This window comes from Astatotilapia calliptera, chromosome 4, assembly GCF_900246225.1.
Source record: "Astatotilapia calliptera chromosome 4, fAstCal1.2, whole genome shotgun sequence".
Taxonomy (NCBI): Eukaryota; Metazoa; Chordata; class Actinopteri; order Cichliformes; family Cichlidae; genus Astatotilapia; species Astatotilapia calliptera.
In genome coordinates, this window is record NC_039305.1 from 8,419,607 (window position 1) to 8,443,539 (window position 23,933).

A 23,933-nucleotide genomic window follows, 5' to 3' on the forward strand; every position below is an offset into this window, starting at 1 on the left:
AATCTAATTGCACCACAGCAACTTTAATGTGCGGAGCTACACAGCTACAGTATATAACACAGACGAAAGCAGTGTATTCATGTGTTTGTGGCAGAATATAGGGAGATAAAACAAGAGGTGTGATGACAGAGTGACAGTATTTTCTTCCGTGTAGCCTTCCCTAAGCATTTTTATTTATGTTTTTGTCGAGTTGTTAAGCAAGTGGAAAATATTACCATGGCAACATGGAAACTGTCCAATGACATGGCACAGCAGTCCTTGATGTGGCCCATGGCATTTCAAAATTTTAAACATCTGTGTCCTGCAACACTTTATCTGGTGAAAATGGAAAATTTGGTTAGCAACTTTCTTTTAAAAAATTTGTCTAAATAATTAACAAGTCATCAACAGGTAGCTTCTACTTCCTGTGTCCTGCAATTTCTCCATACTCAAATGTGCCTTTTTTCCCCAGCTGGTTCCCACCAGTATCCCATCATCACACTCCCATTCTTATGTTCTCAGTGACTGTAATGAATTCCATGTATGTAATGAAGACCATTCTTTTGAGATATGTGTAGGCTTTCTTCTTGCTTCCAGCTCCCATTGCTACAATTTCAATCTTCCTGCCAGTTTGATGGGGCTGCCAGGTGCTTCTAGCTAAACCATATGTCCTTTGACACTCTGTTTTGGGGATGGGGGAAACGTGGAGAAAGGGGGGTTAAAGAGGAGACTATCTGGAACTACCTCTGAGAAAAACTCTCCCTAAAACTCAGTTGGCTGACATGTGACAAAAACACAGGCCACCAAAACAAAACTCCAGTTCTAATTCCTCTTTGCGCTAGGCCTGAGAGAGCTATAGATAGAGGGATGGCAGGGAGCTCTTCACTGTTTCCCCGTGGGGTCGGAAAAACAGATCCTGTTTCAGTGAGCCAGTTGGCTTGGTGTGGCGCAGTGACCGCATCGCCATCTTCGGCTCAGTCTGTCAGTCAGTCACAGTCTGCTGGTCTGCAGCTCCAGTGGTCAGGCAGGAGTTCATTCTTTTCTGGTGTCTTTGTCTGAATGTTTTTCTGAGGGCCAGACAATCCTTTCAACTCTGAAACCTCAGTCTCTGCCTCGTCTCTGTCTCCGATCCAGGGCTGTGATTCTGCGCTGAACTGGTCACACCATCGTTCAAGCGGCTCCTCCTGCCTACAGGTAAGGCCTGTAAGCCTAGTGATAGTTCTGCTTGCACAAAGGCATAGTTACATGTATACACACACACACACAGCAGATTTTTAAAATCACTTACAATGTCTCTGCAACAGAGACATAGCATAAACAACAGCTAAATGCCCCCAGAGAAGAAGCTGCTTTTGGCTGCTCCCTTATCTGTATTCTCTCCCGTGCAAAAACCAGTACGACACAACATACATTTTTATACTGAAACTCCAATGTGAGATTCTGTGTGTATGTGCTGAGCCTTTTGTCATTTTGCCGCACTAGACGGACGTTTTCCCAGAAGTCCATGGAACCCAGCAGTGACCTGAAGTTACCAAGTCTCTGGGATGTATTGTGGCAGACTTTAAATGTGAGGAAGAGAAACTCTCATCACCCATCACCTCTGTGAGATGAAAGGCCCCAAAAGCAGCCAGCCACCCTGCTGGACACAGCTCAGCTGTTATAAGAAGTGTCTGACAGAAGTGGCAGGTACTTGACCTTCTCTCTAGCTTTTTTCTCTCTCACTCTTTCTCTCTTCTTCTCTTTTCTCACACTCTTTTTCTCTGTGTCACTGCTTTGCCACAGGCTGACCACTCACGCCTCCCCGCCTCGTCGGTGTTGTCAGAGAGCTAACAATCCCAGCCTGCTGTGCTACACCTGCATTTATTTGTTTTTTCCCACTGACTTCTAATAAGTACTCCTCATGAGTCCTTGTGGTGGCGCTGATCTTGACGCTGTGCAGTCCTACTTTCTCCACCTTATTACTACAGGGGTCTCATGGCTCAGGGAAATTTATTGGTGAGTTAATGTCAATAGTTGGTCCAAGAAATTAGAGGATGGACGCGTTTCTGCTCAATTCACAAGTAAAAGAAAGCACTGGGGATTCGAGTTGTATAAGCATGGTTTGTATTACTCAAGTGGAGTTAGATGAAGAGTACAATAGCATCCACAGACTAAATCAGGGGAGAATTACAGTGGCAAACATTGCGGGTTACCTACTGTATTCTGAGCCTAGATCTGCATGTCTGGGTGGGGAGGGCAGTTGAATTTTTAACAACCTTGATGCACATTTCCATTTCTCCTGCAGACAGTGTCCCATGTATTCATCTCTCCTAACAATGGCGAAATGTCAGCATACTTTCAGGCTGGTCTAAATTAAACATTCATCCCCTTTGAGTATACAGCTATAGAGCTGTTCTTGCCATCCCCTCCCACACTCTTTCTTTCTATTTTCATATATAAGGGTTCGTCCAAATGTGGAACGAGAACAAGACACTTTCTCTCATTTTAGGCCAGATGGTCAGTATGTAGCGTTTAAATTATTTTAAGTTTGCTAATATGCTAAATAACACTTCTCTGGCTGACTTTCATGGTCACATCCCAAAAGTCCCAAGCCTTTATATGTGCAATGGCCAAGAAAGTTGAAGACAAGACTTAAGATGGGGAGTGGGATATTTTATTAATGGGAACTATTAATATTCCATCGCAGGGGGATGATGGCGTGTTTCTTTTTGCAGAAGCATAATGAATAACTGAGCGCCTCCATGGTACCCGATTCGTAGGCATGAATATTCAGGCTCTGGCGATGTATCATGGGAGTGTTGGGAGCCTCTTCTCTACCCTATAGTGGATCACACCCAAGCTCTTTGTCTCACCTCTCTACTCCTACTTTTATTTCTTTCCATGCACATTCAGCCAATGTCACTAAGGCCAGCAGCATCTTGAGACCGGCGACTATAGATCTAATGCTTGGCTCTCAATAACAACCGTCCACAGAGGCTGGATTGATTGATTACACTACTGTGGCTTTGTGTGGGTTTTTAATTGATTGATTTATAGTGGGCCTATGATTGATTATGAGTAGTCAGCAGTGGGTTGGAGTTGGGCTGTCAGGAGGACACAGGGTGAGAGGTGAGCTCTTGTGGCCCCTGTGATATGTTTGTTCTTTTATCCAAGAATCCCACTTTTATGTGTAACACTTGGTAGAGCCACATTTTGTCCTTACCTCGGTCACCTCTCTGGAGCTCTTTTCTCCCTAATTTCAGTGAATGCGCGCCTGTGTTCACATGTGGTGTTGCCTGGAGCTCTGTATGTCCTGTTCTTGCCAACAAAATGTTCAGTAATGTCAAGTTTGTGGTATTCAGCAGGTACAACAAAGACCTCCTTATAAACCTCAAAGAACTAACTCTCACAGTGCCTGTGTAGGAAAATAAAAAGAGATCAAGCATAAAAAGGAGAAGGGAAAGTGAAAGATAGAGAATCACATGACAGTGCAGAGGGAAAAAAGAAAGTATTACCCCGCTCTTAACATCCCATTCAGATATAACGCTGAGGAAAGAAAAACTATGAAGGACCAGAAGAAAGAATCAATTTGGTAACATAGATCAGGAAGGGGAGACAGTTAAATGCAATGGCAAACAAACATTTCGACAGTAGACATCCCATTCTCAAATGATACACTGTCCCAGTGGGCCAATAAATAACAAAAATCTATGCTTATTTCCACTCGTAAAATCAGGCCGGCCGAGATTAGGGGCGGTTAGTGTGCTACCACCAAGACACAAAGCCTGAATATATCAGTCATTTCTTCAAGTTTCATTAAAGTCTGATCAGTGTTGTCTCAGGATGTGTAACAGATAAACAGATGAATGAATTAACAATAAGACAAACAGAGAACAAATGGATGAACAAACAAAGCGCAAACAAATACACCAAGAACAACAAAGAAGCAAAGAAACAATTCAGTGAACAAAAAATGAAATAAATGGACTAAAGACTCTTGCATGGAAATGGGAAATGCACATGGGTATCAGTCATTGTCTTTTTGTCTTTAAACTCCCAATGCAGAATAAAAAGTATGGGACAAGCATCTTGGCAGCTGAAGGCTTTGTTTAATCACACATTAAATTAGCAATGAAACAATGACATGCATTTATTGTGTCATTGCAATTTTAGAAGTGCACAACAACAACTCTGATTACATTGTGACTAGTTAGTGCATGTTAGTTTGATCATTTCCTCAGTGTCTGTGTGTATTTTAGTATTCTAGAGTGGGGGAAAAATCAATTTTGATATACATTACTGTACAAAATTACTGTCGAAAAGATGTTATTAACTGTGGTGAGCTTGCTATTAATATTACTGGAGAATGGCTTTGTGTGTTCTTATTACACTTGTGGCTGAGACTGCTGTGATTTGAAACTGAGCTAATATCTTTAAGTCAAGCGATCTAACAGCACAAAGATGCTAGGCAGCTATTAGGTAGCTATTAGAGGCAGATATTAAAGGGAATCTGTGCGCAGCATCGGCCTGGACAGTGTAAGATTCTTCACCAAGAAAGAACATTATTCCTGATCCTAGAAACCTATGCCTTTGCAATGCCTCAGAGAAGCTTGCTGATCGTTGCTCACATACATCCAAATATGCAATATCTTTTCTTTTAGTTGAAGGTAATATGCAGTAATCTAACACTGCTACTGCTAATCCTTTTTTTCAGACAAAGGGTTACAGCACAGAAAAGAAACAAGAAGAACCCATCCTCTTGTTATCCTGATGCAATTAGAGCCCATGAGTGGCCCTCAAATGCCAGTTAAAGTCTGGAGGATGTCATCCGAACTTTGTTATGGCTCCCTGTGTCAGGTCAGTGATTATGGCTATCCTGACTTCTATTTGAAGACTGAATACAGTCTGCTTTCAAGAGGAAGAAGGAGAGGTATTACCCATAGAGCTGGAAGTTGTGCGCACTGCGATGCCTTGGCACTCTTCTTTGGTGTGGAAGTAAACTGCAGATGCTTAATTTGGAACATACACCCAAAACTTCTTAAAGTCTTTTTAAAACACTGGCTTCAGGCTCAAAAAGTTGTTTAAGGACCTGGTGGAGGGAGAAGAGCAAAGGACCTTTTGGCTTTAGCCCTGAAGTTAGCACAGGCAGACAATCCTGCTGCTTTACCAAGAAGAAAACATAATTGAAAGATGCTTCCCAGATGGCAATGCTGGTTGCTGGGACTGTCTAGGAGGTAGGAATACATGTGGCTGCATCACTGTAAAGCGTGCCCTTTATTAATTAACACAAATACCAGACAGGTAGTCAAATGGTCCTTTCACCTATTTCATTCTTTTGCACTTTGAAATGTCAGCATAGAATCTTTTCACTTGACCTTGTTTGCACTTTTTCCACATTAAATTAAAGATCTAAAAGTAAACATTTAATGCCTTTACTTCACTGATCTTATTCTTTTTGAGACACTTACCATGTTAACCCTGTTTTGCCATGTAATTTTTTTCAAATTCTGTTTATTAAAACAAATTTTAAAAATCCATATCAATTTGCATAGATATGTTCAGTTTATTTATATATATGCAAATAAAAGCATATACGGTGGTTAAGGCTAAAAGGCTAAAAACATACGCAGTATGAGTAAATCCATAGGTAACTCTGTTAACCTATGCGTATCGCTTACTGATGCATCACAATAGCTATTATAATGTACTTAAAACTGATATTTGTGAATATGCTGTTAACTGGAGCCACCAGAGGACAAAGACTGATTTTGGAGAAGCTTACATATGATGTGCTTTTGACTGAAAATTGTCTGGCAGAGGTCAAACAAGTTCACAGCCACTCCCTCTCACATTTCCTGATGCTGTCTCCTTCCTGGACAGCCCAGAAAGAGAGATGTGTGACTGAGTCACATATCACAGCCATCTGTCAGCCAAACATTGCCAGATGTGGCTGATGATATTAAAAGTGGCAACACTCAATATATCAAAATTCCTATGCTCAACAGCAGGGCAGGTCAAAGATCACATAAAATAAGGCGCCCTTTCATTAAAACCAAGTTTTTGGGTCTTTTTATAACAGACAGGAATAAGTAAATATGCATTCATTCTATGACAGTAACTTGTACTTTCTAAATATGGGTTCCTGCTGGCCAGGCAGATGACATGACTTACTGCAGAACAGCGTGGCATCATGCCTTGAAGAGTAAACCTGAAGATGGAGGGCACATCGGTATGGTTTCCACTGACTGGATGCTATTAAAATCCCTGCAAATGTGGCTTTAAATATGAGAGTTCGATAGTTTTTTTTTTTTGTTTTTTTTTGGGATAAAGGCCCTTTTTTTCCTTGCTAAAGCACAACAATAAGTGCAATGCAGTAGGTCTGCCATCGACTGTCTATTCACCCCAAGAACACTTGCTGTCTTAGCTCACAGGTACAACAGGACAAAGTACAAAAGGGCTTACTGAAGTGGAAGATACACTATAATAAAACTTTATTCGAAGCACTTGCTTCAGCCAGTTATTTTGCTGCAGTGGATAGAAACATACAGATCAGGAACTTCAGTCAAACTTAACATCTAATATCTGATTTAGGAAAAATATCACCTGAGTGATCCAATGAGCAAAAAGTAAAAAAAAAAAAAAATCAATAGGAAATAAAACTGTCTGTTTTGCTTAAACAAAACAGACAGACAGAACCACATTTTATCCCACTCCTGTCACAAATTCCCAAAACTAAGTCAAACATTTGTTCTTATTCATCAAAATTATAGTTAAAAAATGTAAAACCTGAATTTATTTTTTTTTTACTTCAATTGCAGCGTCAGAGTTTCAGAAGTTGATGTCAGCAGCACATATGCATAGATCCAACCTGTACACTTCTTGCCCCTTACTACCAGTTCTCTGTTAATATGATGTCATAGCCTATTTGATTTGTTATAGTAATTTTATTGGTAAAACACTTTTAAAATACAGGAAGTGCTTCACAGTTTGGATAAAAACACATTAAAATTAAGTGTAGAGGCTTGTGTAAATACATCAATGCATCATATTAAAAGCTGTCTAAAAAGGAGTTCATGAACATGAGAGTGACACCGAGTGATGCTTCCCAGTGACCAGAACTGATTAGGCTGATGGACTCAGTGGTGGGATTTTTTTAATAGGGGAAATTTATTGTGCAGCAAATTTTAAAAAGAATTGTGTGTGTTTTAAGAGCAAATCATATTAAACGTAAAGCAGGGTGTTCCTAAACATTGGTTGATTAATAACAGATTAGAGATGCAATAATTAATAATGTTGTTCATGTAGGTTGGCATTTCTCATACTGAAAGCCTGATTGAACAAAATAAAATAATAAGTTCTCATGACCAGCTGTGTGTGCTTGGCTTTATCAGGTGATAGAAGTTACGGCCTGGCTGATGACAGCCCTGACCAACACTTGGTCCTTCTTGTGTGCAATTTGCACTCTGTCACCAAGATTATTAAGGGAGATATTAAAATTCACATCAACACCGTCAGTATGGAGCCTTGGGTATGTTATCTGATGGATATGTTGCTTAAATTAAAGCAGTATCTATGATCATAGTCTCTTATTAATTTCCTTGGTCAGTGCTCTGACTTCAAATTGTAGTTAAAAAAAATTGTGAACCTATTTCATCTAACTTTAGGTTCTTTCTTCATTTTTAACAACTTGTGCCTTTTCTCTGTTGGCAGTTACAGTAGAAGTAGATATATATTATAATTAAGTATTTGTTGAAGTATACTGTGTAAAAAAGCACAAACAAAACAGACAAAAAAACAACTTCCTGTACTCAAAAGTGTTAAGGTTGCAGAATTGGGATCCAAATGCATTGCTTCCAAAAGCAGACAGACGTAATAAAAAAAGCAATTGTGGATTTAGTTAATGCAAGGCCAAAATACAAGCTAAACAATATCAAACCTGAAGCACATATGAAGATGACACACTCTGGCAAATAATAATAAGAGAACCAAGCAATCAGGGAATGAAAGACAGGAAGCTAAATGTTCAGAGGACACAACAGAAAACTTAACCTTCAAAGTAAAAAAAAAAGAAAAGAAAACTAATTCAAGAGAATGACGCAGGCCTCAAAAAAGACTGAACAAGTCTGGGACAATAAGAATATGACAAAAACTCCTTTTAACTAATAAAAATATACTTGAACCAAAACAGAGACTCATTACTTGAATACAGAAACACAGGAAACGAAGACTTTATGTTTCAGGAATTAAGACCTTGAAATGTATACACTGAAAAAGAAATTAAACAATGAATCATAAACCCAACCTAGCGTTAACAAAAGAAAAGAAAAAAGACTAAGAGCATAAGGATAACAGTGAAAACAAACTCAAAACCCTTAATAACCAAAACCCCAACACTCCAGATCCCACAGACCATGACACAAAAGTAAGCAAGAGCGCATAGAGTATCAAGTTAGTGCCCAACACTGCTCATAGGTACTTTTGGGCCGAACTTGTCTTAAAAATTTAAGTCAAGTGTGATTGAAGCTTGTGGTGTTTTTAGGTGTTGTTTTGACCTGTAGAGCAGGAGGTGCATCTGGCTTTGGCTTTGGACAGTCTGTAGGTTCCCTGTGGGGCCCAGCAGCAGAAGCAGTAACGGAGTGAATGTTACTAACCCTTTCTACTTTCATTAGAGACAGAAACTAGAGGATTACTGCCAGGGGCAAGGCTAATGACTGTCATGCCCGCAGAAAGCCGATTTACTGAAACCGTGGCAGGAAGGCGTGAAGCCAAAATCTCCCACTAAGTCCCAGTGTGAGGGGCCTTAATAAAGGAGAGACTCTGCTCTATCGCCAGCTTTCTTCAGTGAAAAGTTGTAAAAATCACAAAAAAGTGTATGTAATACATGCATCCCCCCAAGTTTACCACCAGCATTAATCAACTAGTAAAAACAATGGCAAATGAAAGTACACAGAAAATTGCAAATATAGTTACCGAAATGATGACATTCCCTTACAGATCCATAAACCGACCATAAAACTCTCTTTTGCAGGCAAATCTATTTTTGAGGAATTTGTAATTCCTTCTTATTTTCAAACTGGGAGCATGCAGAAATAAATAGTCCCATCGTTGGCACTAACTCATAAGACTGGAATCACTAAAGAGTGTGGTGAAATGATTAAGTGGGACAATACAGACAATGAATCTTCCGTCTCACAATAACAATACAGTGCAATGCATGTGTTTAAATGTTAATGCTCTTTGAGGTTCTGCACAACTGCTTGACGATATTCGTTTTTCCAACGTAAGAGTTTGGTTCTGGAAATAGAAGCATTTTATTTAACTAGAGCATCGTCAGTTAAAACTCTGTTGATGTGATGCTAAAAAGGGGGATTGCACAAGAAAGTGTTTTTGTAACATATTAAAAAGCAATGCAAAGTGGGAAATTCAGCACTCAAAGCAATAAGCGCTGTCCCAATTGCTAAGACACGTTTATATTCAACAACACCGTAGGGAGACTTTTCAGTGATATTTAAGAATATCGAATCTGAGGAACTTCCTAACATACATACTGCTACTTCTCATATTTAAACAGATTCCATTTTCCGTTACCTTTCTCCACCTAAATAGCATGCACATACACACAGGCTCGCAAACACACATGCCTAAGCATTGATTTGGCTGCTTCAGGGGCAAGGGAGAGCACTCATCGAGAAGTTCGGACAATTGATCTCTGGAGGGCATGAGATACAGGGCCCGCTTTCTTCTCTCCTTTCTCAGTCGAGTCTTTCACTATCTCTCACACACACTCTTCATCTCTCGACTACTGGACATGTTTCCTCTGAATGTGCATTCTCTGGATTACAGCGAAGTCGAGGAGTAGCGAGGGAGATCATTGCTTTACTGAGTGTTTGGGTGAGATACTGTGGGTATAGCTTCTCAACTCACAGTTGAAACTCAAAGTTGAGATCGCAAACCCAGAGGTAAAAAACCACAAAAACTAGCAAAGATTTTTATACTGTTTCACTCTGTTGCATCAAAATCAGGCTTTTTATACTATTGCTCAGAGGTGTTGTTCACATGTCAGTAGTGCATCTATATGTTCAAACAGTCACTGTCCATTTAAGCCTGGACCAATTACCTACTGCATGTCCCTCAAAGTTCCACTTCCACTGACTGTGTAATCTCCAAACACTCGCCAATTGGTTGGGGAATACACATTTTTCTATAGTGACTAGAGGTTGCTATGGAAATGTGGATTGCCAGTTAGTATTTTGGCCTGCGTGACTGAACCTACATACAGACTGGAAGCACTGTGGTGACCAAACATCAGGTGAAGGTGAAATAATCGTTGGTAATAGGACGTGGGCAGGAGCCAAGAAACTTTAATTCAGCTTCAAGCCAAGCAATGGGACTACCGATAAGAACACATGATACTGCTGATTTAGATATGATGTGAAATGGACATCAAAGATAACCTGAGAAAAAGGCGATGTAGGATTTTAAAATTAATACCATGGGTGCGTTTACTAAAAATCGTGGACCGCAAGGTTAAGGCCTGAAAATCACCCAGCATTTTTCAAATTTATTCCACAGGTGCATGTACGAGGAGGCTGAGGGGTAGCACTGGTGGACGTCATCATTTTCAACCCCCAGTACTCTGTCCTTCTCTATACATGTGTTTTCTTTTTTGTTTGCAGCATAGTGTTTAGTGTAGCCAACACTGACTTGCATGACATCACTTGAGAATGTTTATTAGATTTTGCACAGCTTACCCTGGAACCATTAAAGAATTTATACCACTTTCATTGCCTCATTTGAAGTAATATTGAAGGCATAAAAGGAACATAATTAAAATCAGAAATATTTGTCAACATGCATCATACAATAGCTACACAAACCAGCGTACGGAGTTCCTCATGTTCAACACAAATGGCAATTTTAAGCAGTCAGATGAACGTACTCTGTAACATATTATCTCAACCATAATGATGTAATACAGATGCAATACATACTAGTGATTCAGTTTTCTAGTGAAACAAAGGCACTAACCATGTAAGCTAAAGTTAAATATGTTCGAACCATTTTCTTAAACTCCAACATATCACAATTTAGGAAATGAAATACTTTTTTTTTTCCAGCATCAGGAAGTCCAGCTGTACACTAACAGTTACACTTTATTCGCTTGGTCACCATAAGTAAAATGACTGGCTTTTTTGTTGTGTTTCTTTTTTTTCCCCCCTACTATTTTAAAAACTGTATATCACAAGCTGGAAAGTCTTTGTGACCATCTGATGTCTGACTGCATTTTCTCTGAAATCTCTGTATATTTGCAAAGAAGAAAGTCTGGCGAAGGATTAGGGAAGAACAGCAAACTGCCAAAATCTGCACAGCCTGTCAGAGTTTGGAAAAGAATGAGACAGGAGAGGGAAAAAAAATGTCAAGAAGGAGACTGCAAATGAGGCTTGTTTCAATAAGAAGATCGATGGGGATGAAGAAAAGATGTTGTGTGCATCGATGATAGGTGTCCATGGGCAAACACGAGGGGTGCCTATAGAAGTGGGATATATGGGTATGTTGGGAGGGAAGTTGAGCAGTGAAGATGGTGTGAGAGAAATGATGGCGAAAGTGTGGCCCACGAGAGGCTGCAGATAAACAACAGTTTTTGACTACATTTCCAGTGTTTGTGTGACTTGAAAACCATTTTTCTAATAAAGAAAAGACCGTTTCATGATTATAGAAAAGACTACATGAGAAGAGACTCGGTAAGAAAGCGGTAAACAGCATCCAACAACACTTTTTAATTGCCGACTTGGATTTTGCTAAAATTCTGCTTTATCTCTTTGTATTGTATTTTTTGACTTATGTGTAGCCTTGATGATGATCATTCATGGCTTCTGTATTAAGTGGGAAATCTCTATGGGTTTGGTAATTATTTTAGGCTGTTGCCCTTTGTGTTATTCAGTTTCCTGGTCTGGACCTTTTGGGGGGAGATGTGATTGTTGAGGACAGCCCTTCAGCAGTTGTGCATGTCACAGGGTCTTGTGGGGGATACACTTTTCACCACGAGACCCATCATGGCAAACCAGCCCAAACAAACAGAGTTGCTCTGTTTATGATAATCTTCTTGTAGTAGTATGTTATTTATTTGTACATTCTCCTCTACGTTCGGCTTGTACCGCACGCTGCCTAGCTGTGTGCATATATTGAAGTGAATCCTTGTAAAGAAGAAAAACCTAGGTATTTCCCAGCCTTGATGTCAGCTGCGTTACTCAGCTTCTTTTTCTCAGTGTTGGCAGCTCATATGTTGTGAAACCACTGACCCTGAGCTTATGGATGAGCCACCAAAGAGCTTTCCCTCATCTAGTCATGATGCCATTAGTCAGTGGTAGCCTCTGAAAATTGAAAAATGATGTAACAGCGGCTTAGTGTATATCCATGTCACCTGTTTTGGTACCATTTGATTTGGTATTGTAATGACTGCAACTCTTTGAGCCTACGTTGTTCAGGAATGTGCCGCACAGTGTATGTGAGGACGTTGCAAGCTGTGGAACAAAGGCATATTGATTTTTAAAGAAGCAGTGCAGATATGCAGACATTTCTTGATAGGTGTCACTGTATGTTTATCAGATACCACTTCACTGATGTGTTCACAGTGACAGTAGGACAGATCAGTTGCAAGTGTGGAATATTTTTTGTTATTATTTTTGAAAGCTGATGGCAATAGGAGGAGATCTCTCCAGTGTTTCCCACCGCTTGCCATCCTGTGTTAAAAATAGTCATACAAACGGTGACACTGAGCCATCATGGCATGTCATTTTTGTCATCATCTCTGTGCTGAGAAATGGCTGGAACACATGTGACAACCCGTCAATTGAGAGGGGAGAGATAGTCACGATTGTCCACCTGGCTCATGTGTTTGTGTTGGGTTAATTTTCAAAGAATACACATGTAGGCTCTAATCATGCTGAAATAACATTAATTACTTAATGCATTGGCTCTGAGTCATTTTCTGGGTTCATATTTTACTTTTCTTCCCTGGTGCAAAAATAAGGTCTAGGAGTAACCTCTTCTTGTGGCTTTTAATTCCAGTGACAAGACCGTCTTGCCAATGTCAAAAAGTGATGATTTGGAGATGATAACATGTAAACACCTTAAAAGTTTTGTAGTTCTTCACCATTTTTGGAATTGGCCATTCTCCAAAACTAAAACCATTGTAACAAATATAACACAGTGTGAAGAGGTACCAACACCATCCTTTCGGATAGTGTTTACTGAATGAAGATGGAGAAAGCACTAGGCACTAACAAGTCCCTAACCCAAAGGTGCTCTCCTCTCCATCTTGTGCTAGCAGTGGGGCTCTTGAGCATGTTGTTCACACACAGGCACATCCATCTTCTTTTTATCCCAAATTACTTGCCGTCTTTGATTCTCACTCCCCGTGTAAATGAAGTGGGTGTGAGAGGGCGGGAAAGTGGTGGGCTGATGGATCTTATTAAAGGTGTTGCATTGATAATCAGTGGAGAGACAACAAGATATGGGTTGAGCAAGGAGGAGAAAGAGAGAGGCAAGAAAGGGGTTGGGGGGAGGGGGGGGGGGGGGGGGGATAACAAAAGATATGTCTCTGTTCACAGTGGCAACATGCCCTTGAGAGGACGGAGACAGAAAAGCCAAAGAAAGACAGAGAGAGCATGGGAAAAGAGATGGAGGAGACTGTTGAGCTGTCACAAATGTAGCCGTTATGTCACTTTGGTTTATCTCCATCAGTGCATCTGACTGACCAGGGAGGCAATTTCACATGTTTGAGCTGAGTGAAACTCCATGTTTACGAAGGGATAAACGTTTGTAGGACTCTCTCTCCCTATCCTTCCATCCATTCCGTTTCCTGGCCCTGCTCTAGACCTCCATTTAGAAAGTGAGAAATTACACATCTTTATTTATAAATCATGGAACTCCCATATCTTCCACTTGGTAACAATAACTGCACAATTCATTTGCCTTTTTCTGGAGGCACTCTGTCTGCTACGGTGTGAGTGTTGTTTTTTTCCATATGATAATGTGTTTTTTCTCAGTTTGATTTGTTTATATTGAACTGTGAACATACAGTGCGCAACATTACCGAAACACCAGTCTGATCTTTTCCTAACATTGTTCCTATTCAGTGCAACTGCAGGTCATGCCTTACAGAGTTCTTGCAATGAACAGAATATCACTTTGACAGGAGACCTCAGGGGATGCTATCCTGTCTCTCAGTCGGATTATTTCCACCTGCTACGATGTGTGGCCTGGAGGACATGCTATTATGATATTTTCTTTTTAAAAGAAGGCATATGTTTGACTGTAATACATACAATCAGATCTTGTTCTGTTTATATCCAATGGTGGGCTAGGTTTGGATACAGCTGCAACAGTATTTGTTGCATTTCTGTATTTAAAGGGAAGTGATATATAATTTTTAAAAAACACCTGGATTATACAGGCAAAACTCAGACCTTCAAGCATTTATCTGGCCTGTCTATCGGTTTAGGTTCTCAGTAAAGCCATTGTCAGGAAATGTTGAAATTTTAAGGCTTTAAAAGTAAGTATGATTATGCCACAGAAAGTTACAGAGTCAAGGACCATTTTCATGTTATTTCATGTCAGTTTTATGTCAGGATAATTTCCTGTATGGTTTAGATGTTTTTTATAGATATTTAGAAATTTTCCATTTATATGTCATGTTCAGGCAAGCAATACAGGATATATAAAAGAGTTAGAAATATGTCAACGAGCAAAAGAATTACACATTAGTTTTGAATGTATTTAATTTTCTAAAATGTCCTTATTCTGCCAATAGTTATCATGTTCAGACTTTTGAAACTTGAGATCTCTTCAGCATAAACTAAACGGCTAAATCACTTTTTAACTCACCTACAGCTGGTGGAGGATTTTGTATGCACAAGATTAATGTTTGGGCTTTTTTAAAATTATAATTACAATTACACTTAAGCATTGCAACAAACTGCATATGCCTTGTTCTGGTTATTGATTGGGATTTTATTGCCTTATTCTTTATGACCACCCTTCTTATCTCATTATGTTGTAGATAAACTAAGTTTGCCAAGCTTGGAAGTCAAAGTCGAGGTGATGTGGGATGAGAAAGGAAAGAGAAGTGTTTGGGGCTTGTACAGAAGGTATTATACACACACTGGTACACTGCATGCTAGAGAAAACACACTGAGCCTGTGAGCTTGACTTTATTAGATTCAAGCTTAAAGTATTGTCAGTTACAGCTGGAAAGCTGACTTTACGTAATCGCACAGCCTGAGACAGCCAAGCAACCCAAGGATGCACGAAAAGACACACACACACACGTATATGTATGTGTATGTGTGTATATATATATATATATATATATATATATATATATATATATATATATATATATATATATAATCTCTCCAAATTTAGATATTTCTTATACTGTGAGGTGTGAAAACTGAAAGTAGGCTAAATTGAATTGTTTATTATTAGAAGAATTTAACTTTTCTAGCTTAAGTGTAAAAGAAGAACAAACTGCTTACAGAACTTTTAAATGAATTAAATTAAATGGAAAAAAAATAAAATGACAAATCTGTTAGATGTGTTGACAACAAAAACCGTGTCTGTGGAAAACAATTTTTAAACTTTATGAAAATAACCCAAGAGTTATTATTCACTTTTGTTTGTCATTGTTTTTATTTTTTAATTATTGCTTGCTTTAAGCAGCAAATTAACTTGCTTGTGGCCAATGCACTGCTAAGAGATTACAGTAATTTCACCTATTTCTATGTGACCAAGTTGAGTTGTAAAACGAAACCTTGTACAACCTCAATATTCACAAGGTCTGAGTACTGAGCAGCTCCCATTAGCAAATCAAAGTAATGTGATGGTAACTGTCAAATTTCAGCTGTTTATTTTTCTCACTACTCTTACTAGCACCAATATCTTTTGCAGCTTTAATGATATAGAGGAATAAAGGCAACACAGATACAGAGAGAAAGCAGAATATCTGTGTCAAACAGCATGAGATACTTCTGAATTCTGTCCTATCCATAGACAGCAGAAAACATTGACATGCCTCCCGTGACGTTTGGAAGAATCCAGTTGAGTGTTTTTGTTGTTGCCACCTTGGTGTTTTGAACTCAATCTGACAAAAAAGGGGTGGATCTGACTGTGAACCCACATGCTCATTGGCTAAGGACATGTCATTTACCAGCACCGAGCCAATGATCATACTGTGCATAATCGTTCTTTTCTGAAACAGCCTAACTTTTTATTCACTATGACACAAAATGAGTGATGGAGACCATGAATGTGGCAAGAAAGTGTTTACAGAGGTCAAGTCAGAGAGCAGTTTTCCTGTAGACTTCTATATTGTTGGAAGGTTTAGGGTTTTTTTTTTGCCACCACCCCCACAGAGATTGTCCCCTGGTGGCCATTTAAAAGAATGCAGGCTTAAGGTCCTACCATGTTTTATACTGTTTATGGTCCTGTCAGAGAGCAGGCTGGTAAAATGAACTAACATTGAATCATTAGAAATGATTTCGTCATTCCATTAATTCGACTTTTAAGTTGGGCTGGCTCAGATTCGTTCAGCATACGCTAGCCCTATCTCTTCTTTTCATCCCAGTTTTGTTAAATGTCACATTTCTCAATTTGTCATTAGTCAGAGTTCAGTGTGGAGTGACACTGACTGACAGCCAAGTCACGCTGTGGCAAACGATCAGTGATGGATTTGACTGAACCAGCTCAAAGGGTTGTTTAAAAAAAAAAGCATGATTTTATTATTACTTGTTTTCATCCGTTGCTGAAAATAGTGAAATTATCATCGAAATACAGTTTGTTTAAATGTCATCGTCTGCTGGCAGGGACCCTACGATGTAATAAAAAAAAAAAAAAAAAAAAAGCAGGGTAGCAAAACTAGAACTTTCCTCACCCTGAGAATTGAGAAATGGGGATGCTTTTACTTCCCTTGTTTTATTTATTAGTTAATCACAGTGACTTGGTGATGGTGCTTTATGAAAAGTAAAAAGTATAAGTAATGTGTAATTTTTCCTGGGGTTCATCCTCTGAAATCTATGATATCTCTGCAAAAATGTGTGAATTACAGTTAGTCAGATTAATGAGAGATTTCAGAGATTTGTTGTTTGTGCATTTTTCTTTTCTTTTTTTTTAGGGTCACAGACAGAGATGTGTCTGGTCTGTTAATTTACCAGAAAACAGTAAAAGTATATTAAAACAAGAGATGTGAGAGAACATAAGGGTCAGTGTGGATGATGCAGTTACGATGCGTAAGTACAACAGAGCCAAGAACTGAGCGAAATGCATAGAGGAGGAAGAGGACAAGGCTTAAAAATTTCCCCCACATCGCGTGCCTTTGGGTTATATCTCAAGTGCACCAATGAAACAATGTTTTCTCACAATAAATTACACATGAAATTGCTGGATCATAATATATTTGCAGACTACATATAAATGTCATTAGGTATTTAACTGTGTGTCTCTTTGAATGTTCCTATCTGCGCCTCTGTTATGCTGCCTCCTTGTCTCTCTCTGTCTTTCAGAGGTTTTTTTTTGTTTTAATTCGTTTCTCTGGAGGGGATTAGAATAGCAGCAGTCATGAGGGAGTTGTTACCTGGATTAAACTTGATTGGTTGCTTTCTTGATTGTTGATGATAGTAACATAAAACAGTAATCCACTGGATAATGATGATTCTCTCGAGATGGTAACATGGAATTAGAATCACCAGGAGGCTATGTTTTCTAACTACCAACTAAATTAAAAATCTAATTTTCATAGCTTTGTTTTATTGCTTCTCCCATTTCTAAATCTTTATAGAAAAACAGATACTGCTAAGTATTAGTACTAGACTAAGATAATAAGCTGTCTGCGCTGTATGGGTTTATTTAATGATCTGAGTGAGAGCTATTTTAAGCTTAAATACCGGACATTAGCAAAGTAAATTGCAATGACACTAAAGCTGACTGAAAACACAAACTGTCAGCTATAACTTTTGAAGTATTTTTCTTGTCAGTGAAAAGGTGTTGTACTTGTCAAGCAGCATAAATGGATGTTGTGCATTTTCTCTGGTGACACAGGTTTTAGCAAAAGATGCTCTTTTTGGATACAATCTGGCGCGATACAGCAGATACAGTATATATATTTAAGTTGAATACTGAGCCTTGTGAAATTATGTGATGTTGATAGTCATGGATGTCTTTTAGTACATTTGGGTGGAAATGTGTAGGCCGGTTGAACATGCTTATTGAATGTTATTCCAGCCGCACTTCGGCGTCTCCCCAAGTCGCCCATTAACTGAAATGTGTGAGCAAATGCATTTGACTGTGCTGAGTGTGACTTTGCTGAGTGTGACGGAGTTTTCTTTTCAGAGGAGGAAAACAGCGCCTCTTGAATCATTGGAGCGTGATGCATCTGTATGGCAGCAAGTTGGGCCTCTGCACTCGTGCAAATGCTGTGACACCCTGCTCTGCAAATGTCAGTCCCATCCAATTAAATGGTTGAATGATGCCATTGCCCACAAGGGGATCCCGCCGATGAAGTTCTTTGTTTGTTATCGGCTTTGTTTCCCGTTTTTCACTTTCACAGACAAGAATGTTGTTCATAGATGCCCCTGCAATACATTCTGAGAGAGGGAAGACCCGTGAGCTGTTACAGTGCCATGTTTCATGCAGAAGTACCCTCATGCTCTGTCTGTGATTCTCTTGGGTCATGTCTGTGCTTGTTATTCATTTGCAAGCAGTTTGGACCACCTACACATTGGCTATATTTACAACAATGTCAGTCTGTAGTCTGCAGTTAACTTCACTTTGATTATTGGTTGCTCTCCTTGTCAAGCACTTACATTATCTGTCTAGGCTCAAGATATTCATGTGAATGTTCAAGAGCAACCAACAGTAAGCAGTGGTCTCTGCTGAGTGATGATAGATTCATAAAAAATCCACACAAAGCTCAGTTATTGTCATTATAATGCTATAATGCTGTTCTGTCTGCGGCAGAAAACAGCACAGTTTTATGTTTCCTTGGAGATTGAGCTAAAAATTAGCTTAACATTTGCCACCACACTGTCTCGTGGTATATGAATACAAGGGGAGTCTCATACTTGTTTTAATTTTAACATGTTTTATATAAAAGAATCCCATAATGATGAGCCAGGCCAATATAGTCATCTAAGAGGACATACTTTACTGTAATGTTCACAGAGAAAAATTCCTTAACATGACTATAAGCCATACTGTTTGTTCTTGGCTGTCTATCAGAGCATGGAAGGGTTATTGGCTGACTTTTGCTCATATAAATCCTGCTTCAGCAGCCACAGTCATTTCCACATATTAATTAAGCCAACTTGCAAACCTACTGCTAGTAGTAGCTGTGCCAATTTGCCACTCTTACAACAAGAAGATAACGCGGAGGAGAAGTGTGCAGGCATTTGCTGTCTTTTAGGAAGGAAGGTCTTAACCGGTGAATTTGGATCTCGAGGCATATTCTCCAGATGCTAGGCCAGTCCCACCCTTTTCTGTTGGATGTGTGTTTCACACTCTTACTAAAGTCATTAGCCAAAGCCTTTTACACTTTGGCACCAAGACATTTTTCAGGAAAGGGATTTAAGAGCTCTGTTGAACTGTTTCCTTAACTGGGCTTGGTTTGCTCACCACGTTTTTTTCCTGTTGAGCTTATGCTAAAAAAAAATGATTCAGATAGTGATTAAAAAAAAAGGACAGACCTTATAGGACTGTAATTCCCTAAAAGGAATTTGATGTTCATTCCACCATGTTAACAGTGACACTCTCCAAAGGCAGCACATGTGAAAGGTTGGACACTACATTACAGGGAAATGTTTTGTGTGAGGGGCTTCTGTATGGGTCAGTGGGTACTGCCAAGAAAATATTCAGAATCTGACATTTGTTCAGGGCTTGTCTTCAATCTGCTGTAAATATTTTCTTTGCCAATGAAGTTAAGTCACATTTGTGACTTATAAGAATTATAATTCTCTCCAAACACATTCGAAATGATTGGTTAACTCTACAAGCATATTGAATTCCTCCTGAAAAACTGATGATTACATACTGAGGGTATTATGAGAGCTATTTTGGGAGAATGTGCGCAGTGAGTTGGCAGTGGTAGACATTAAGTGGTCTAAAACTAGATTTTTCAGCCTGGCTTATTAAATGTTTGCTAATTGACAGTGCAAAGGTCATGATGTTCTTGGCTTGAAAATGCTCAAATACCTTGGGACAATTTAGCTGTCTACTATTTCTATGTTTAAGCTAATTGAGAAATCCAGTACATTCTTTTTCTTTTAGCTTCTGTGCAGTATCAATATATTAGAGAAAAGAAAGTGGACATTTTATAAAGATTAAAGGACATGTAAGTTATTAAATGCAACAGCTGCTTAATATGGAACATTGAATTAGTTTTATATGTCAGACATAAGTTACAAAAGTTAAATAGTAAAAAATAAATTACACTGCTTACAATATGGATTCCTGGATACATGCATTTTTTAAAATCCTGCAGATTTCATTTAAGAAAAATAAATATGAAGGCAAATATATCAGACACAAAAACATAAAAGCACCAACAAATAATCCAGAAAGATAACAGTGTGGTTAAATAGTAGATAGCTTTAAATTCATAGACACAATAAATTTAAGTAATCAGTTCACTGTAGTTTCGTTTATATACCACCATTTCATTGTCTGAAAGCATTTTATCTTGTAAAGGTAAACAATTTCCAAATATTAGCATGAACACCAGCCATGAGATCCACTGTGAGTAATCTGACTCCAATGGTGGGGGGGAAGAACTCCCTTGAAGAGACCCCTGGCACAACCAGGTTTTGGTAGGGGGAGCCATCTGCCATGAGTAGAGTTGAAAGACAGGAACAAAGGTTAATGACATGCAAATAGTGGCAAATAGATGGGTAGTCAAAAGAGAAGAGTGAAAGACAAGCTCTCATTGCATCATGGGAAGTCCCCCTATAGCAGTACACCTAAAGGGTGTTCTACAGTAGAGCTTAAGGCTCTGACTCCCAATAAACAGTATTTGAATAAGAGATTTAGCTTTGAATTTAAATCTCATCATTATCTACATGTTTAGAGTCCACATTAGCAAAACTCCAAAACACTTTTTAAAAATTCACAGCACTATGTTTACAATATCATAACAAATTAAGACATGTATTATATTTTGTGACTCCTCTAACAACTGCAAGGAAACTACATTAGTTCTGACTTTAAGATTAAAAAGCAATGACTTGTACAACAAGCTCAAGTAGACAAATGCAGCAAGTCCCTGAGGGGTTAAGAAGTGTCCATCAACTGTCTGTCTGCGCCTCAGCCTCAAGCTTTTCCTATCCTCTATCAACTCGCCTCCCTTCAAAGTGTCAAGTCAGTAAAAAGTTTCTTTAGACAGTGGAGACTCTACTGAGTGCAGCTATAGCCTAAGGAAGATTTATTAAATTGTAGTCTTTTTTTTCTCAAAATTGAAAGTGACAGAAGGAAAAAAAGAAAACAAATTTAACGATCAAAACGATTTGTTACGAGTTTTGTTTGTCTATGGATGTCTGACAGCTGATAAGGAAACGTTGAAGCATTGACGGGAATAAATAAGTTCCAAATGATGAGGAATAGTTTTTGTATATTCATACTGAACACTTAAGAGTTTTGTGTATATATAACATACATACACCGACAATGTCACGGTCTGGAGGGCAGACCGTGGGGATGTGGGGAAAGGAGGACCCAAAACGCAGACTCTGCGATGCAAACAGTGCTCTTTATTTACAGTGGAAAGCTGTAAACACAATAACTCCCCGTTGCTCCCTCGAACCCCGTGTGCGTGCTTCCCTCCGACGTCTGTGCTCGTGCTCGTGCTCCCCGCTGTTGTGTTACTGCACACCCTGTGCGTGCTGCCCTTCTGGTCCCTCGTTTCACCTGCAGGACAATACAGAAGCAGCCGTTAAACACTGAACCCGCGCGCGCACACACACGATCCGCACTTCCTAATGCTACACACTGACTTGGAGTCTTAGCTTAATGATCCTGCGCCGGTGGGAGCTCCAACTCTCTCCTAAGTAGCTCCCCCGACGAGCCCTGATCACCAACAGGTGTGGCATGAACTTCAGGTGTGGCCAGTCCTTCCGCAGGGCCACACCCCTCAGGCCTGCAGGTGGCTGAGCTCCATCCTCCAGCCACACCCGCAGACATACACACCCATACCCTGCCTATACATATGAGTGGGACACAGACTAACACAGCACAGTGCAGAAAAACACACACATCACCAAAATAATAATAACAACAATATCAACGGGAGGTGAGTCAAAACTGCTCACGGACCCGGAGTCCTCCAGAGCTGGGTCCGTGACAGACAAGGAGATTATGGCATTGATGGAATACAACTCTGACAGCAGACACAATGTGGTAGGTTATACCTTTAGGTATATAAATATTTGAACAGAGACAACTTTTAAAAAAAATAATTTTGGTTCTGTTTGTTACCACAATGAATTTTAAATGAAACAACTCAGATACAGTTGAAGTGCAGACTTTCAACTTTAATTCAGTGGGTTGAACAAAAAAGGCTGCATTAAATGTGGGGAACTGAAACATTTTTAACACAATCCCTTCATTTCAGGGGCTCAAAAGTAATTGGACAAAATAAATAACTGAAAATAGATTGTTCATTTCTAATACTTGGTTTAAACCCTTTGGTGGCAATGAAGGCCCGAGGTCTTGTTCTCATGTACATCACCAGATGCTGGGTTTCCTCTTTAATGTTCAACCAGGCCTTTCAGTTGCTTTATGTTCGTGGGTTTTTCTGTCTGAAGTCTAGTCTTCAACACATGCTCTTCTGGGTATTCCACTTCTTTGCTTTAAAAAACTCCTGGGTTGCTTTGACTATATGTTTTGGGTCATTGTTCATCTGTATTATGAAATGTTGGCCAATCATTTTCATTGCATTTAGCTGGATTTGAGCAGACGGTATCTCTCTGAACACCTCACAATTCAATCAGCTGCTTCTGTCCTGTGTCACATCATCAAAAAACACTAGTGTCCCAGTACCACTGCTAGCCTTGCATGCCCAAGCCTTTACACTTCCTCCACTGTGTTTTACAGATGATGTGGTATGCTTTGAATCATGAGCTGATATACGCCTTCTCCATACTTTTTTCTTGCCATCATTATGGTAGCGGTTGATCTTGGTTTAATCTGTCTGTGCTGTCTTTTTTAGATGTTTTATTTTGTTGTTTGTTTTTTAGCAAAGTCCAATCTGTTCTTTCTATTCTTGAGGCTTATTAGTGGCTTGCACCTTGCAGTGGACACTCTGTACTTATTTTCATGCAGTCTTCTCTTCATGGTAGACTTGCATTTCAATACGCCTACTTCCTGGAGAGTGTTGTTCACTTGGTTGACTGTTGTAAAGGGGTTTGTCCTTACCCTGGAAATGATTCTGCGTTCATCCACCTCTGTTGTCTTCCATGGATGTCCAAGTCTTTCTGCATTACTGAGTTCATCAGTGCTTTCTTTCTTCCTCAGGATGTACAAAACTTTAGATTTTGCCACTACTAATATTGTAGCAATTTTTTGAATTTTTTTTTTTCTGTTTTCACAGCTTAAGGATGGTTTGTATCACCTGCATGGAGCAAAACTTTCCAAATACAAGCACCACATCTCAAATCAACTCCCAGGATACTGATAGTGGACTTCCGGAGGTGCAGAGAAGTACACACCCCCATCACCATCAACGGTGCTGCTGTGGAGAGAGTGAGCAGCTTCCGCTTCCTTGGTGTACATCTGGCTGAGGATCTTACGTGGTCAGTACACATAAACAAAACAGTAAAGAAGGCACAACAGCGCCTCTTCTTTCTCAGGAGACTGAAAAGATTTGGCATGAGCCCTCGCATCCTCAGGACCTTCTATCGCTGTGCCATTGAGAGCATCCTCACTGGATGCAT

General features: G+C 39.4%; 1 long non-coding RNA gene across 5 annotated transcripts; it reads left to right on the forward strand.

Moving 5' to 3' along the window:
• The first annotated feature begins 934 nt into the window (after positions 1-934).
• On the forward strand, positions 935-23,719 carry LOC113020432 (uncharacterized). 5 transcript variants are annotated; one of them, XR_003272200.1, is made up of 6 exons: positions 935-998; positions 1,114-1,173; positions 1,462-1,665; positions 1,762-1,974; positions 4,673-4,815; positions 23,591-23,719. It is a non-coding gene; the product is annotated as an uncharacterized LOC113020432 (long non-coding RNA). The 5 variants fall into 5 exon arrangements; XR_003272198.1 differs by adding an exon at positions 15,020-15,107 and having other exon boundaries at positions 940-1,173; XR_003272197.1 differs by having other exon boundaries at positions 940-1,173.
• The last annotated feature ends 214 nt before the right edge of the window (positions 23,720-23,933 follow it).